This window comes from Pinus tabuliformis, chromosome 4_1, assembly GCF_031772625.1.
Source record: "Pinus tabuliformis cultivar Carrire ecotype Pingquan chromosome 4_1, CPIR1, whole genome shotgun sequence".
In the NCBI taxonomy this organism is placed as follows: Eukaryota; Viridiplantae; Streptophyta; class Pinopsida; order Pinales; family Pinaceae; genus Pinus; species Pinus tabuliformis.
Window position 1 is genome coordinate 542,350,370 of NC_142303.1, and position 16,707 is coordinate 542,367,076.

Below are 16,707 nucleotides of genomic sequence, written 5' to 3' on the forward strand. Positions count from 1 at the left end.
AAGCCCGAAGTGAAGGCCCAAGACGCTGGAAAGGGATGTTTGTCAAGCAAATTTCCGTTTGTAATAAAGAAGACAAAGCACTGGACCTGCATGTTCTTAGTGTACCGCAGGAGCACACTATCCCAAGTGGAGCCACTTGTTATCACTCAAGGAAAATATTTTAAATTCGGTGCTAGTCTAAGTTTGATTTTTGTTTTTTGAAGCGTTTCCGCAGCGCATAAAGCCTTTTTGTAGTTTCGCAGCGCATCATGTTTTAGGCTGCGCTGCAAAATTGGGGGTTTGTTCGAATCCATAACAACTGTCATGCAAAATAGCTCTGGGGTGGATGCATTTTATAGGAGGCATGCTCTCAAGCTCCTGCGTGTATGCTTGTCATCAGTTCTAAATCTGAAGGGAAATATTACAGGTGAAGGAGTAAAAACGAAATATTGTCAAAGTGCATACTCATGGCTGAAGGAAGATATTGAGAATGTAGTAGTTGTTCATTGTAAAGCTGGCATGGCTAGAACAGGGCTCATGATATCGAGTCTTCTTCTTTACCTCAAGTTCTACCCTACTGCTGAAGAATCCATTGCTTATTACAACCAGAAACGGTGTTATTACACAGCTTGTTGCATGGTTGCAGGTTATAGATGAACAATTGACATGAATCAAGACAACTATTTCGAGGAGGCTCTCAAATGCGCAATCTTCTTGAAGAATTTTATGGTCATTATGGGCTTCGCCCCCCAACAATACTTGGTGTTCGTGAGCATGTATTTACTGGAAGTGTATCATCTTTAGCCTGGTTCATGTCTAACCAGGAAACAAGTTTTGTGACTTTGGGTCAACGTGTCCTGGCAAATCCTCTCAAGGTCCGTATGCATTATGGACATCCAGATGTCTTTGATAGGAATTTTCATATCACACGAGGAGGCATAAGCAAGGCATCTCGTGTCATTAATATAAGTGAAGATATTTATACAGGCTTTACTCTCGCAGTCATTTTGTCAAAGTGTTTGAAGTGATTTTACTACTTATAACAAGGCAAATGCTATTCTTGTTTATGGTAGAGGTTGGAGAAATGCCGTGGTAAAGGTGTGAGCCCCGATGAGGCCGTTGCCATGGGTGCTGCCATTGGTGATGTGAAAGAGTTACTTCCTCTTGATGTTACTCCTCTGTCGTGGGGAATTGAAACTCTGGGTGGTGTATTCACACGGCTTATCAACAGAAACACCACAATTCCAACAAAGAAATGTCAGGTGTTTTCAACTGCTACAGATGGTCAAACTTAGGTAGGAGTGAGAGTATTGGAAGGTAAAGAAGAAATGGCATCACATATAATCACAAAATTGAGAGAAACAGCCTTCACATAAAGAACGGTTTTTTCCTAGCATTGCTCGAAATCATGGCATCTTGGATTTCACAAGGCGACAAAATCTTACTCTTTAGCTATTCTGTCAGGATGTTAGACATACTGGAGAAATTTCTTATTCGTAAGGGATATTGCTTTTCTCGGCTTGATGGGTCAACTCCAATGAATAGTCGCCAGTTCCTTGTTGACAATTTTAATAGAAGTCCAAGCAAGCAGGTCTTCCTTATTTCTACTCGCGCTGGTGGGCTAGGACTAAATCTCATTAGTGAAAATCGAGTGGTTATATCTGATCCAAACCGGAACCCTGCAATGGACTTGTAAGCACAAGACCGGTCATTCCGTTATGGGCAGAAACGACATATTACAGTATTTCGCTTTCTTGTTGCAGGATCCCTGGAGGAACCTGTTTATAGCCACCAAATATATAAACAACAGCTTTTCAACATTGCTGTTTCTGGAAACCTTGAAAAACGCTACTTTGATGGTGTGCAGGATTCGAAAGAATTTAAGGGGGAACTTTTTGGCATCAACAATCTTTTTCGTGACCTCTCTGACAAGATATTCACTAGTGAAATTGTTGAACTTCATGAGAAAAGATTGCAGAGCTTTGGACACCATGATGCTGCTGGAAAAGGTCAAACAGCAGTCAGAGCTATGCCTATGGATCAACCAGTGCACATCTTGGAGAAAGCCTCTAGCTCTAAATCTGTGGAACAGCCAGAGATAGTTCCTGCAGGTAGTCGAAGTAATAAGGAGATCTTAATGAAGGAAAATCACAGAGAGAATTTGCCAAAACTGGCTGATATCCTAATAGATGCTGCTCGAAGGCATAGTTTTTGCAGTCGCTTCAATTTTAATAAGGAGCCCGCATTCAGCTGGATCAATAAATTATCTGCAAAAGCTGAGAGGGCAATTAAGCAGTCGAAAGTTTTGTTCTGCAATGGCTTTGCATTTGATGAATTCTCTCCTGGATTAATTGTTTCTGCCTTTGAATTGGCTCAGGATATGTGAAACAGTTACAGTTTGCAAAAGTTTTGGCTTTCACGTATGCAAAAAGTGGACAACAGATCAAAGACGTGGCAGTTTTCTCCATTTTTGAGTAATTAAAAGGATAAAGGCATGTTTCTTTGGAGTTGAATATTTTGAGGAAAACAAAGGCATAAAAACAGGGACAGGAGAGGTAAAAGGATACGACATTAAAGGCCAGTAAGCAGCTACAAACATCCATCACAGCCACCGCCAGAAGGGAACCAGATGTCAAAAAACAAGAACCATTGTATCAAGGCTATTATTAGCATAACACAGTGTTAGAATCCTACTTGATTTAGAACTCTTAAAAACTACAGTTAACAGTCAGTTGTAATTATTAGTTAGTTAAATAGTTGATAGGTGTCATTAGAGGTAGTTATCGAATTCCCCTCATGCTGGAGGAGGAATATCGATACAGTAGAATAAGAACTCTATATATAGCTGAAACATCTATGTAATGAGGGTTGGAATTTATAACAGAAGACTGTTTGGCTTATGTAAAGAGACAGAGTTTCAGTAATATAATAGAGCTGCTTTTCTTCTCAGGATTCATGAAGGATTTCCATGTTCAGAATGTGTGATGTTATTCTTTCCTTAATGTCTTTTATAGTTGCATAAATGTGTAATCACTCAAAATTCACTTATGGTGCTCTGACTTCCTGTATGCATTTATGAACCGTGGTTTTATATGAGTTGTGTTCTGAACATCCAAATGCTAAATGCCCTGACTTCTATGTAAAGGCAGTATCATTGTTTACTGAGGTTTTATTGACTCCATAGGCCCAATGGGTAATCTTGTTTAATGTATTTCCAGCAATCATTTTATTCACTGCTATTTTACAAGAGTTAGCCATCTTATTCTTAATCAAAATCAATAACCCTATGAGAGAGCCCTCTCAGGCTAAGGAGGCTAAGCCTTAGTCAAAAGATTGGTTTGAAACAGTTGCTTGAAGTCTTCCTGGTCTGCAGCCTTCCAGGGCCTGATTTTGAGATAACATATGGTATGAAAAACTTTGTTATTAATCGAAGAAGACGTAACATTCACAACTTGTAGCTCACATTCCTCCAGCGTGAGAAGAATATTGGAGTAGACAATATGATTTTTGAACACATTGAGGGACATCTTAACACAAGAGTGGATGGAATTTATTTGCACCATAGTGAAGACATGGGAAAATACCTTGTTATATATTTTCTTATATACAAATGAATGTTATAAATAATAATGAGGAACTTTTCATGGAGGCACTTATTAGAATTGGAATAATCTCAAATCCATAGGAAATTGGTGGGTGGGGAGCCACATAGCATGAATATAATTTTTCAAATTTATTAAAAGTAATAGAACATTTTGATAAATAAAATTTTATTATATATAAATGAATGTTATAAACAATAATGAGAAACTTATTAGAATTGGGATAATTTCAAATCCCTAGGAAATTGGTGGGTGGGGGGCAGCCAATCTAAGTTTTTATTTTATTAAAAGTAATGGACCATTTTTCTAAATATTTTTTTCTTATATATAAATAAATGTTATAAATAATAATGAGCAACTTATTAGAATTGGAATAATATCAACATGAAGGAACTTATTAGAATTGGAATATTCTCAAATCCCTACGAAATTGCTAAGTGGGGAGCCACGTGGCACAAATATAATTTTTTTAATTTATTAAAAGTAATGGACTATTTTGCTAAATAAAATTTACTTTTATATAAATGAATGTTATAAATAATAATGAGAAACTTATTAGAATTGGAATAATCTCAAATCCCTAGGAAATTGGTGGGTGGGGAGCCACATGGCATGAATATAATTTTTTTAATTTAGTAAAAGTAATGGACCATTTTGTTAAATAAAATTTGTTTATATATAAAGAATGTTATAAAAAATAATGAGGAACTTATTAGAATTGGAATAATCTCAACATGGAAGAACTTATTAGAATTGGAATAATCTCAAATCCCTAGGAAATTGGTGGATGGGGAGCCACATGGCACGAATATAATTTTTTAAATTTATTAAAAGTAATGGACCATTTTGCTAAATAAAATTTTCTTATATATAAATGAATGTTATAAATAATAATGAGTAACTTATTAAAATTGAAATAATCACAACATGGAGGAACTTATTAGAATTGAAATAATCTCAAGTGATGCAGGAGCATCCAGCTAAGGGCACCATGACCGAGTGTTGGTCTCCAGAAAGGTGGAAAGTTTATCAGTGTTTGGTTTCTTTGTGTTTAATTATTCAAAACAGAATGTAGGGACTTATTGTTTTTTTTTTTAATTTCATGATTAGTTAGGGAACAGTACAGTTAGTTATGGTCACTGTCACAATTGTCTGTCTTTTAGTGAATAATGGTCTTCTAACTGTTTCTTTCGTTTTAGAAAAGAAAAAGACAATCATGTCAAAATGTAAAAATCTTGCAATGCAAGAAGAACTGAATCAACCAACAGTTATGTAAATAATAGAATAAACAACTGAAAAGTAACTACGCACATTTCGGATAACTGTGGAAAAACAAGTACAAATACAAAAATTGTAAACCATTCTGAGGGTTCAGCATACGAGTACAATAATAGAAGATAGATAAATTTTAATTCATTTTTGAATCCATCCATCTGTAACAGTATTGTAACATTTATCTATATTTTTCTTCCCTAATCATTAAATAAACCAGAATAGCAGATATGGTGCATGTGTATACTTTCATTTGCTTTCTCTCCTAAAGAACAGAACGTAGACAACAAGAATTGCACGCGAGTTTCCATCACGAAGGTTGGCAATCAACAAATAAAGCCCACGGCCAGAAGAGTCAAGTGCATTACAAACAGTCCGAGCAAGAATGAGAACCTGAATGCTAAGTAATCAAACCCAGATAGAGGTAACAAGTATAAACTCAATCCATCATAATTTTCTTTTCATTCCAATGAAAAAGGCATACATTTGTTTACATATGATAGTCCAGGGTTAACCCACTAGACAGAGTGAAAAGAAAACAAAACCAACGAACCAGCAAAACCCTAGACGAGGGTTTTGGGACAGGCACCCTTCAATACAAATTTAGAGTTACAAAAGTGTGAAATATAAACAAGGGTTGTATCAAGTTAACCTAGGTCACATAGCGACGACAAAGGGGCATAAACAAACAAGTATTGGGAACTCAATCCAACAAAAACTGACAGACCCTAATCTTAGACACGAGTTGATGACAGTGGCAGAGCCTACCGGGTAAGAGCCGAGGCGCTCACACCAACCACATCCAGGAGCAAACCCCCGACCTGCAAGACCAAAACAGGGCAATCCTGTCAGGCCAACTGTAAGCAGAGGAAAACAAACGAAGGGTAATGAACTTTATACACAGTGAGAAAAGCATTTACCTGGAGGTTTATCTGCGCGGAAAGAATGCAAGCCAATGAGCCACAGTCCACGGCAACAACCTGAGACCGAGGAGAAATCATTGTTAGAACCAGAAAAAGACGAGGGAAGAAATAAAACATGGATAGAAAGCTTACCTGAAGAGACATTGTGAGCAGAAGGAGGCCACCGCGACTGCAACCTGAAGCATGCGAAGCCATTAACCAAATTTAGCAAACAGAACCACAATAAAACGAGAGAACAACAGAACAAATACCAGTTGAGAGACCAAACAAGACAAATACAGTGGTCATTTTCTTACACGAACGAGCAAACCGTCACTCTGTGCCAAAGAGCCAAGCAAACAAGTCACCAGAATGAGCGACAAAGCCACACCAGCAAGTAGCACAGCCCATAGCCGGCGCAGGCAGAGCTTGTGGCTCATTTCCGTCCATATACAACACAGAAAACCACTTCCAAACCAAACCCTCAGCACAGTAGAATTGCAAGTGTAAAAATGAAAAATGACATGGTAACCAAGGTTTTGGCATAGAGAAAAGAGTGGGAAACGATAACCGAGGTGCGTACTGCCAGCTCTACAGTAATAAATTCTAACATAAATTCCAACCAACATAAATCCAGAACCATCTCACGATCGTTATGCTCTTAACCTGCAAGATGATACCAGAATACCGAATATGCGAAGAAATATACCCAGAACATAGAATAGTGAGAAACAACGGCAAGTATTTTATTAGTCAGAAAGCAATGTTCACTTACCTCTTCGAGGGGGCAAAATCCAATAGAGAAGATCTGGATTACAAAATAAGACACGATGCTCCTCGCAGGGAGTCTCTATCCTTTATATATGACTCATATATGCAATACCATGGAGAAATACCATGGTTCTTATTAATACCATCTATCTAATACCATGGCCCATTTGCAACTAACTGTGGTCCCATCATTAAATGCGGGTTAACCACTTACAATTATTAATATGGGCTTTATTGACTCTTTACTTAACTATAACTATGACTCGATCCTACTACATAAATAAGGGGGTTAGGGTGGGACCCTAACATGCCCTCCCCCTTAAGAATAGCCTTGTCCTCAAGGTTGAAGCTGTGGAAACTGCTGAAGAATAGTGGCTGGTTCCCAGGTTGCATCTTCCGGAGAGGTGTCTTTCCACTTGACGAGGACTTCCTTGATCATGCAGCCACGCAGGTGCTGTTCTCGTGTGTCTAGGACCTGTTCAAGTTGGAGCTAGATTGACCCTTCTTCATCCAATTTAGGTAGACTAGTTTGAATTCTGCAATTGTTCCCAATCACTTTCTTGAGGCATGAGACATGGAAAACTGGATGGATTTTTGCAGTGGGTGGCAAAGCTAGCTTGTAGGCCACTTCTCCAATGCGCTGAAGTACTCGATACGGTCCGTAGAATTTTGGAGATAGTTTTTGACAACCCTTGTCTTTGAGTGATGTTTGCTTATATGGTTGCAGCCTCAAAAATACCTGATCCCCTTCTTGAAATTGGCGCTCTGAGCGATGCTGATCTACTTGTTGCTTCATGTGGTTTTGAGCTTGATGAAGATTCTCTCTAAGATGGGCGAGCATGGTTGTGCGATTTTGTAGGAGTTGATCCACTGCTTGTACCTTTGAGCACCCCTTGATATAAGAAGTAGGGGAAGGAGGGAGTTGACCATAAACTGCTTCATAGGGAGTCACTTTGGTGGTGGCATGATAGTTGGTGTTATACCACCATTCAGCTAGAGGTAACCACTGTACCCAAAGATGTTGCTTTTCTGAAGTGAAACACCTAAGGTAGGTTTCTAGACATTTGTTGACTGCTTTAGTTTGGCCATCCGTTTATGGATGATAGGAAGTACTGAGTTTTAGTTGGGTACCTTGTAGCCTAAAGAGTTCCTACCAAAAATTACTGGTGAATATCGGGTCACGATTAGACACAATAGAAGTGGGCATGCCATGCAATTTCAAGATCTGATCCATGAAAGATTGAGCAACCAAAGTCGGTGTAAAAGGGTGGGGTAGGGCGCAAAAATGAGCATACTTAGAAAGTCGGTCCACAACCACCATGATGGCTGACTTGTTTCCTGACTTTGGAAGACTTGTAATGAAATCCATAGAAACCTCCGTCCATATTGATGCCGGGATGGGCAATGGTTGTAATGTGCCTGGTGCTTTGACTGTCTCCCCTTTGTGGCGCTGATAGACATCGCATTCCGCTACAAACGTAAGGATGTCCTTTTTCATGCCTATCCAAAAAAATGATCTTCTAGTGTGAGCATACGTCTTCTGAAAGCCTGAATGTCCTGTAGTGGGGGATGAGTGCAACTCTGCCAAAATGTGGCTTTTGAGGGTGGATGTTGGTGATATTACGACTCTGTCCTTGTAGCGAAGAATCTCATCCTGCCACGAGTAGCCCTTGGTGGAATGTGGATCCGCCTGCAATTGAGTAATGAGTTGTGAGAGCCAGGGATGTGAAAACCATTCCCTACGAGCCTCTTCAATCCATTCTGGAATGGGAAGGTAAATTGCGAGCAGGGTACTTTCCTCCTCAAATTTGCGAGATAATGCATCTGCTACAATATTTTCACTCCCTTTCTTGTAAATGATCCCATAATCATATCCAAACATTTTGGCGAGCCATTTATTTTGTTGTGTGGAGGATAGGTGTTGCTCCAAAAAATATTTAATACTGTGATGGTCTGTGCGGATTTGGAAACGTCGCGCCAATAAGTAAGGTCGCTAGGTATCTACTGCATGTAAGATGGCCATCATTTCCTTCTCATAGGTAGACTTTCCCAGATTCTTCCCACTTAGTTATTGGCTTGTGAAGGCCAAGGGTCGACCTTCCTACATTAGGACCACCCCAATACCCGTACCCGAAGCATCACATTCAATGACAAAAGATTTGGTGAAGTCGGGTAGTGCTAAGACTGGAGTGGAACACATGGCATTTTTGAGAGCTGTAAAGGCCTGTTGTGCTTCATCATTCCAGAAGAATGAATTTTTCTTAAGGAGTTGAGTGAGGGGCTGCGCAATATGACCATAATTGTGGAAAAATTTGCGATAGTAGCCTGTGAGACCCAAAAATCCTCTCAGGCTCTTCAAGGTCTTAGGTTGAGGCCAATCCTACATTGCCTAGATCTTTTTGGGGTCCACCTTGACACCTTCACGCCCCACAATGTGGCCCAAATACTCAACTTCTTCCATGCCAAAAGAACACTTGGGCATCTTAACAAATAATTTATGCTTGTGGAGCAGTTGCAAGAGCATATCTACATGCTGAAGATGTGCAGCCCAAGTGCAACTGTAGATGAGGATGTCATCGAAGAAAACAAGGAAAATTTTTCTGAGATATGGTTTGAGGAGGTGGTTCATAAGGCTCTGAAAAGTAGATGGGGCATTACAAAGACCGAATGGCATGACCAGGAACTCATAATGGCCTTCATGAGTTCTGAAAGCAGTCTTTGGAATGTCGACTTCTTTCATGCGAATTTGGTGGTAGCCTGAGCGAAGATCTAGCTTAGTGAAGAATTAAGCCCCATTGAGTTCATCCAGCAAATCATCAACAACTGGGATGGGAAATTTATCTTTCACTGTCAACTTATTTAGGGCCCTTAATTCTGGACACATACACCATTCCCCATCTTTCTTGAGCACCATGACCACCGGTGATGAATAAGGACTAATGCTGGGACAAATGACGCTTGCTTCCAAAAGTTCCTTGATTATTTTTTCTATTTCATTCTTTTGGGTGAATGGATATCTATATGGGCGAACATTTGGTGGTTGGGCCCCTGGGACCAAGTGATGCTATGATCATGTTCCCCTCTCGAGGGTGGAAGCTCATGAGGCTTGTCAAAGACTGGCAGATGGTTATTCAAAATCTATTGCATCTCCGGATGAATCGGCAGGGAATTGGGTTCGACGGCCTAGATGGCATTAAATTGAGCTATAACTCCATGATGGACCTTTTTTAACAATTTTTCCATCTTATGTGAGCTGATGATAGAGGGAGCTCCCGCCTGGAGTTCACGGAGGGTATGTGTGGAGTTGTTCTGCTTAAAGCTCATATATAACTCCTGGAAATCCATTGTGATTGGCCCAAGTGTGCGAAGCCATTCAGCACCGAGGACAATGTCTCACCCCCCCATGTGTATGGCAAACATGTGGGTCTTCAACTGATAATCCCCCATTTGAAGTTTGACATTTTCACAGTGGCCTTCACATTTCATTGTTCCCCCATCCACAATTTGGACTTGGAAGTTAGAAACTGCTCGTACAAAACAATGCACTGCTTCCACGACTCTTTGATGGATAACATTATGTGTACTTCCACTATCAATCAAGACTACTACTGGGTGATGCTTAATAAAACCTATGATTTTGAGAGTTTGAGGTGAAGAAATCCCTACCAAAGCATGCAGCGAAATAACTGGTTCGTCAGGGACATTGTCCTTCTGGTTGTCCTCTTCTTCCTCCTCAGGTTCCTCAAGTGGCGGGGCTTCCTCCGATGAGCTGTAATCAGTGGCATCAATTTGAAAGAATTTGGGCTCCTTGCATTTATGACTCGGGGAGTATTTTTCATCACATTAGTAACATAATCCCTGCTTTCTTCTTTCCACCATTTCTGCAGGTGACACCTTTTGAATCTTGAGTGTTTGAGTCGTGCAGTGAGCCTGTGGGGGGCAACCCTTGGCGGTGAAATTTAGGCAAGTGGACAGGGCCGCTAACGCACGTTCCACATTATGAGCTACCCTGCAAGCCTCCGACCATGTGGGAGGGTGGTGTAGTCGGATGTGGGCTTGTATGGCCTCTTTAAGACCGCTGATAAAACATTCCGTGTAGAACGCATCTTGGATACTCGTAGTGCGGAAAGCTAAAGCTTCAAAGGCTGTAATATATTCATCCACTGTGCCAGTCTGTCGGAGCTTAGTGAGACGACCCAAAAAAGAAAATTCATGGTCAAAGCGCTCTATAAGATCTTTTTTGAAGGTGTCCCAAGTCAAAAACCTTCCATTGCAACGTTGATGCCATTGCCACCATTGCCATCTTTCTTTGTCCAAGTACATGCTCCCCACCATAAGCTAAGTCTCATTATCTAAGATGTAATTCAGATTGAAATACTGCACCATTTGTGCTACCCTTGCTGCCGAGTGAGAACCCTCAAATTTATGTATATCCAGCTTGGGAGGTCGCAGACGGGATTGTTGGTGGGTGCCCCAAAGGTGAAGAGAGTGACTAGACTCACCCTCACTGTGTTCATTGCCAATATACGCCTCCTCACGGGCTTCCGCCTTGCCCTTAGAGAGTGCGTTAGTTAGTGTCGTCAGCTGATCTTGGAGGTCTTTCAAGGATTGTTCAAGTTTGTCGATCTTCTCATTGGCCATAGCTTGAGCTCTAGTTTCTACCATGCACCGATCCGATGTACTTGAAATTTGGGACTGCCCGAATTTTTTTTGGCACTAACAATTGAATGGTACCACCTTGCTCAGCTCGTCATCCTAATTCTTATGGGCTAGATCACCAATAAGTGCCTCGGGGGGTCTCAGACTGACTTCTTTTTTTTTTTTTTTGAAAACTCCTAACGGAGTTTTACTCCTTGCTTAGAATATTGTAGTAGCCGAATCCCCAAAATGTCAATGCTGCCAAAAGTCCTGCGAAAATCATGCCCCCGTATAGGAACCCCACACAACTACTCAGATCTGGATGGCTGATCTGGTGGATATGAGAGATTTGAATGGCTGATCGCAAAGCTATGAGCGGCGGAATAGATTGCTACTGCGGATTTGATGGATCTAATAGATCTGAATGGTTGTTCTGTTAAATCTGAATTGCGGGACTGATTTCTGCTACTGTTGGAAACCCCACTTGCGAGATCTGATCTGGCAAAGATTATGCGCGATCCAGAGATAGAAAAGGGAACTATGGTCTCGAGGAGTGTCAGGTGCTACAGATCGCAATATACATAAGGGTCTGACAGTAGTACACGGCCCAATGTTTCAGGGCTCTAACTAAGGAGGATCAATTGTACCCTTAGCCGTACAACCCGACTACCCTATCGTACGGGCAAGTAATATCTCCGAGTGCTGTTCTCGGTGTACTGTAGCAGCGAGATGGCCGATAGTTATCTATGGCGAGGTTTCAAAGGAGCTAGGGGGCTTCCGATATACCTAGAGGGTACTTGGAAGATAGTCCATGCGCGGTTCTGTCTAATGTGCTACTACTCGAAGGGGTACCCACAGGGGTTACAAGGGAGTCCAACAAGCGTGACCACCACTTGTATTTCCTGCATGCATGCCTCCCCAAATCCGCAAGTGTATGCGCTCAACGACAGATCCCGTGGTTTAAAGATGCCGGAACACGTCTCTAGCCAAATTTTTTTTTGCTAAGAAATGGAGATCCCACCGGCCCTGGAAAGTGCTCTGATACTACTTGTTATGCTCTTAACCTGTAAGACGATACCAAAATATTGAATATGCGAAGAAATATACCCAAAAAATAGAATAGTGAGAAACAACAACAAGTATTTTATTAGTCAGAAAGCAATGTTCACTTGCCTCTTCGAGGGGGCAACCTCCAATAGAGCAGAGCTCGATTACAAAATAAGACACGATGCTCTTTGCAGGGAGTCTCTGTCCTTTATATATGACTCATACATGCAATACCATGGTTCTTATTAATACCATCTATCTAATACCATGGCCCATTTGCAACTAACTATGGTCCCGTCATTAAATGCGGGTTAACCACTTACAATTATTAATATGGGATTTATTGACTCTTTACTTAACTATAACTATGACTCGATCCTACTACATAAATAAGGGGGTTAAGGTGGGACCCTAACAACGATTAACCTCTAATCACCAGAGTTAGAGCCTAATCATTGTTTAATTATATGTTTGTGGATTAAGCAATCACATTATTGTTAATTCTCAGCGTGTGGAAAATTGTGGGCTGGTCCCATCATAGTGGTATCAGAGAAGGATTTAGAATTGGCTTGAGAAATGGAGGTAGGAAGATGAGGTCGTGGAAGAGGTGCTTGGAGGATAGCAGAGGAAGGATTGAGAGAGGAGATCAGGATCCTTACTGCCCATTTGGAGGCAGTTGAAGCAGGAAGGAGAAGGGATCCAGAGGTAGGAGATGACAGTGAAGAAGAAGCCATAGTGACAACAGATGGATCGGATGAAGAAGGGCCAGAAATGAGACTGTTGAGGTCGGTCCTATTGGTGAGCAGCAAGCCTAAACCAGAAATCCCAAATTATGACAACAGCTTGTCCACAGAGGTTCTGTTGGACTAGATCAGCGAACTAGATAAATATTTTGAGTGTGAAGAGGTCAGTGAAGACCATAGAGTCAAGTTCGCTGCGACAAAGTTGAAGGGACATGCAGCCCTGTGGTGGGACAGTGTCCAAACAGAGAGAAGGAGATTGAACAAGTTGCCAATCAAGAAATGGTCAAGGATGGTGGCCAAGTTGAAAGGCAGATTTCTGCCTAAGGATTACCAGATTGCACTACATTGGCAAGTGCAGAATCTGAAGCAGAAAGGGATGACAGTAAGGGAGTACACTGAAGAATTCTACCGGGTAAATTTAAGAGCAGGTTATACAGAGGACACCCCGAAGAAAACAGCTAGGTATGTAAATGGTTTAAGGTTAGAAATATTAGATGAAATCAACATTCTTTCCCCGAAAAACATCGAAGAAGCATATCAGAGTGCTATGAAAGCAGAGGAGAAGATCGCCAGAAAACAAAATTCCAGGAGAGGACAGGGAACCAGCAGGGGAAGAGGATAGTCTTATGGGAGGGGATGGACTACTAGCAGTAATGAAAAAGGCAACAGTTCCAAAGCTTCTGGAACAACAGAAAGAGGTGACAGCACGAGAGGTGGTAGGCCATATCAGCGAGGCAGGGGAAATGGCCGAGGCAGAGGAGCTAGTTATCAATGTTATAGGTGCCACAAGTGGGGGCACAGATCTTTTGAGTGTCTTGAGGTGAAACAAGCTGGACAGAGGGGTGCGTATGTCACATAGCCAGAAGAAGCAGAGGCACCTCCCCAAGAAGCAGAAAATGTGTTGGAAACAGGGGAAGCCTTAGTTTTGAACAAGGTGTTGCTGAAATCAGCCAAAGAAACAGCTGAACAAACTCAGCGGAAAGCTTTGTTTCGGACAGTTTGTAAGTCACACAGTAAGTGCTGTAAGCTGATTATCGATAGTGGGAGTACAGACAACCTGGTAGCCACGGAGATGGTGGAAAAGTTGGGGTTGAAGCGGTTGAAGCACCCCACTCCTTACAAGGTATCATGGCTACAAAAAGGCCATTAGTTGTTGGTAGATGAGCAATGCGAAGTGGAGTTTCATATTGGCAGATATAAGGATAAAATCATTTGTGACATAATGTCGATGGATGTATGTCACATACTGCTAGGCAGGCCATGGTAGTATGACAGGAAGGTGGTACATGACGGGAAGACAAACTATTATAAGTTTGTCAAAGATGGGATCAAGCACACGCTTGTGCCCATCAAGGAGGAAGAGACAACAGAAACAAGTAAGGCAAGAGTGTTGTTAATGGGCGGAAAGTAGTTTTTGAAATAGATCGAAAACAATGAAGTGAGCTATGCTATTGTAAGAAGAGCAAAGACGGTGCTGCTACACACAAAGGTGTCAAATTTTCCCACAGAAATTCAACAGATGTTGCAGGAGTTTAGCGATATAGTGGTGGATGACTTGCCAGATAAACTGCCCCCTAAAAGAAGTATAAGTCATCATATTGAATTTATACCCGGAGCAAGTTTGCTGAATAAGGCAGCATATCGGATGAGCCCTAAAGACAATGAGGAGATCAAAAAGCAGGTGCAGGAATTGCTAGACAAAGGGCTGATAAGGGAAAGTTTTAGCCCTTGTGCAGTTCCAACAGTTCTCGCTCCCAAGAAAATAGGAAAATGGTGAATGTGAACAGATTCGAGGGCCATCAACAAGATTACCATCTGGTACAGATTTCCACTGCCACAGATGGACGACATGATGGATTGCCTAAGCGGGGCAACATATTTTTCCAAGATTGATTTAAAGAGTGGGTATCATCAGATTCGAATTCGAGAAGGGGATGAGTGGAAGACAACCTTCAAGACTAATGAGGGACTGTATGAGTGGCTGGTAATGCCATTTAGACTGAGAAATGCACCCAGTACCTTTATGTGATTAATGAATGAAATGCTGAAAGAATACATTGGGAAGTTTGTAATAGTGTACTTGAACGACATATTAATTTTCAGCAAGACGAAGGAGGAACACTTTTGACATGTTCGAAAAGTGCTGGAAAAATTGCAGCAGAATAAGCTGCTGATAAATCTGAAAAAGTGTACTTTTCTGCAAAAGGAATTGGTTTATCTGGGTTTCGTGATTGTAAAAAACGAGTTGAAGATGGACCTAGAGAAGATTGTAGCGATAGTCAACTGGCCATCCCCGAAAATCCTGTTTGAGGTACGTAGTTTTCACGGGCTGGCGAGTTTTTACTGAAAATTTATAAGAAATTTCAGTGAAATCTACACACCTATGTTGGACACTATCAAGAAGGCAAGTTAGCCTTTTCGTTGGAAGCAGAAGAAGGATCAGTCAATGGTCGAATGTTAAAACACTACTTTGATCCTACTTATTAGGATTTTTCATGATGATTAACATGTACATACTATATCCTTTGTAATGTCACAATTTTGATTGGACAGTGACTTTTGGAGTTGAAGCTCGAAGAGAAAGCCCTAAGCTTCAGAAGTACCATTGTCATACATATAATAAAGCATCAGGAAAAAGAAGATTGTAGAATACAGTCTTTCAGAGGCCATCTAATCTACTGTTCGTGACTTTCCACCAGGGAAAGCCATCCCCAAGTGGAGCCACTGTTAGGCCCCTATACCAATAGGTGTCATATGTCATGATTGACTTGATGAATTGTGTAATATGTTCATACCTTTTCTTGTTGCAAAGGTTTTCCATATTTTCAAAAAAAAATCAAAAAATTTAAAAAATGTAAAGAGGGTATACCCTAAAAGAAAAATCAAAGGGTAAAAAGAATAAAATATGGTCAAAACAATGAAACAAAATGAACCCCAAACAAAAATAGACCAAGAAAGTGTGCAAGTCTAAATGCCACTACTTCTTCATTTTATGTAATAAATAATTGTGTGCAGCTTGTCATTTACGCCACAATTCATGAATAGTCAAACTGTTTAAACTTGACTGATTCATTTTTCAATTTGATGTTGTAGAAATAGAGAATAAATATCTGACCAAACAGTGTAATCTTGGCAGATAAGTAGATAGGTAGAGTGAATAAAAGGAGCTCAACAATTTAATCTGAGCCCTTGGATGTAACAAGTGTAGATTTATATAGATATCATTATGTAAAAGAAAAGTTGAAGAGGGTTTTCCAGTTTAAGTGCACCCCAATAAAGAAGAAAAAATGCTAGGTTAAAGTAGGTAGGGTAGGAAGTTGATGTTGCAGAATCACATGTAATGAATAATGTCTCTAAATGTGTTAATCTTTCACTTTCATCACAAGGCCAGGGCATACACTTCATTGAAAGTATCTCAAGCAAAAAAAAGTCAAAATAATTAACACCCCTTCTCATTTTCCCTAATTATTCACTAATTTCCCCTAATAACTAAGGAATTTGCTAAATTGGAGGGGCTCAGAGCATTTCTCTGACTTCTGGAGGGCCCGGACCCTCGGCCCAATAATTTCTAAGACTAAGTGCTGAAAACCATTCATAAATAATTCATTCATTTTCATAAGTCTTCTCCTAAGTAAAATCTTATTTTATTTAGGAAAAATGCACAATATCACATAAAAATCCCTTCTTTCCACTTAAGCCTAAGTTAAATGCACAACTTTAATGTTTTTTACTTGGCGCTTTTACACCTCATAG

The 16,707-nt window shown here is 40.6% G+C and overlaps 1 pseudogene; it reads left to right on the forward strand.

The window, feature by feature from the left end:
* Nucleotides 1-680: 680 nt before the first annotated feature.
* On the forward strand, nt 681-1,274 carry LOC149176982 (heat shock 70 kDa protein, mitochondrial pseudogene; annotated as a pseudogene).
* The last annotated feature ends 15,433 nt before the right edge of the window (nt 1,275-16,707 follow it).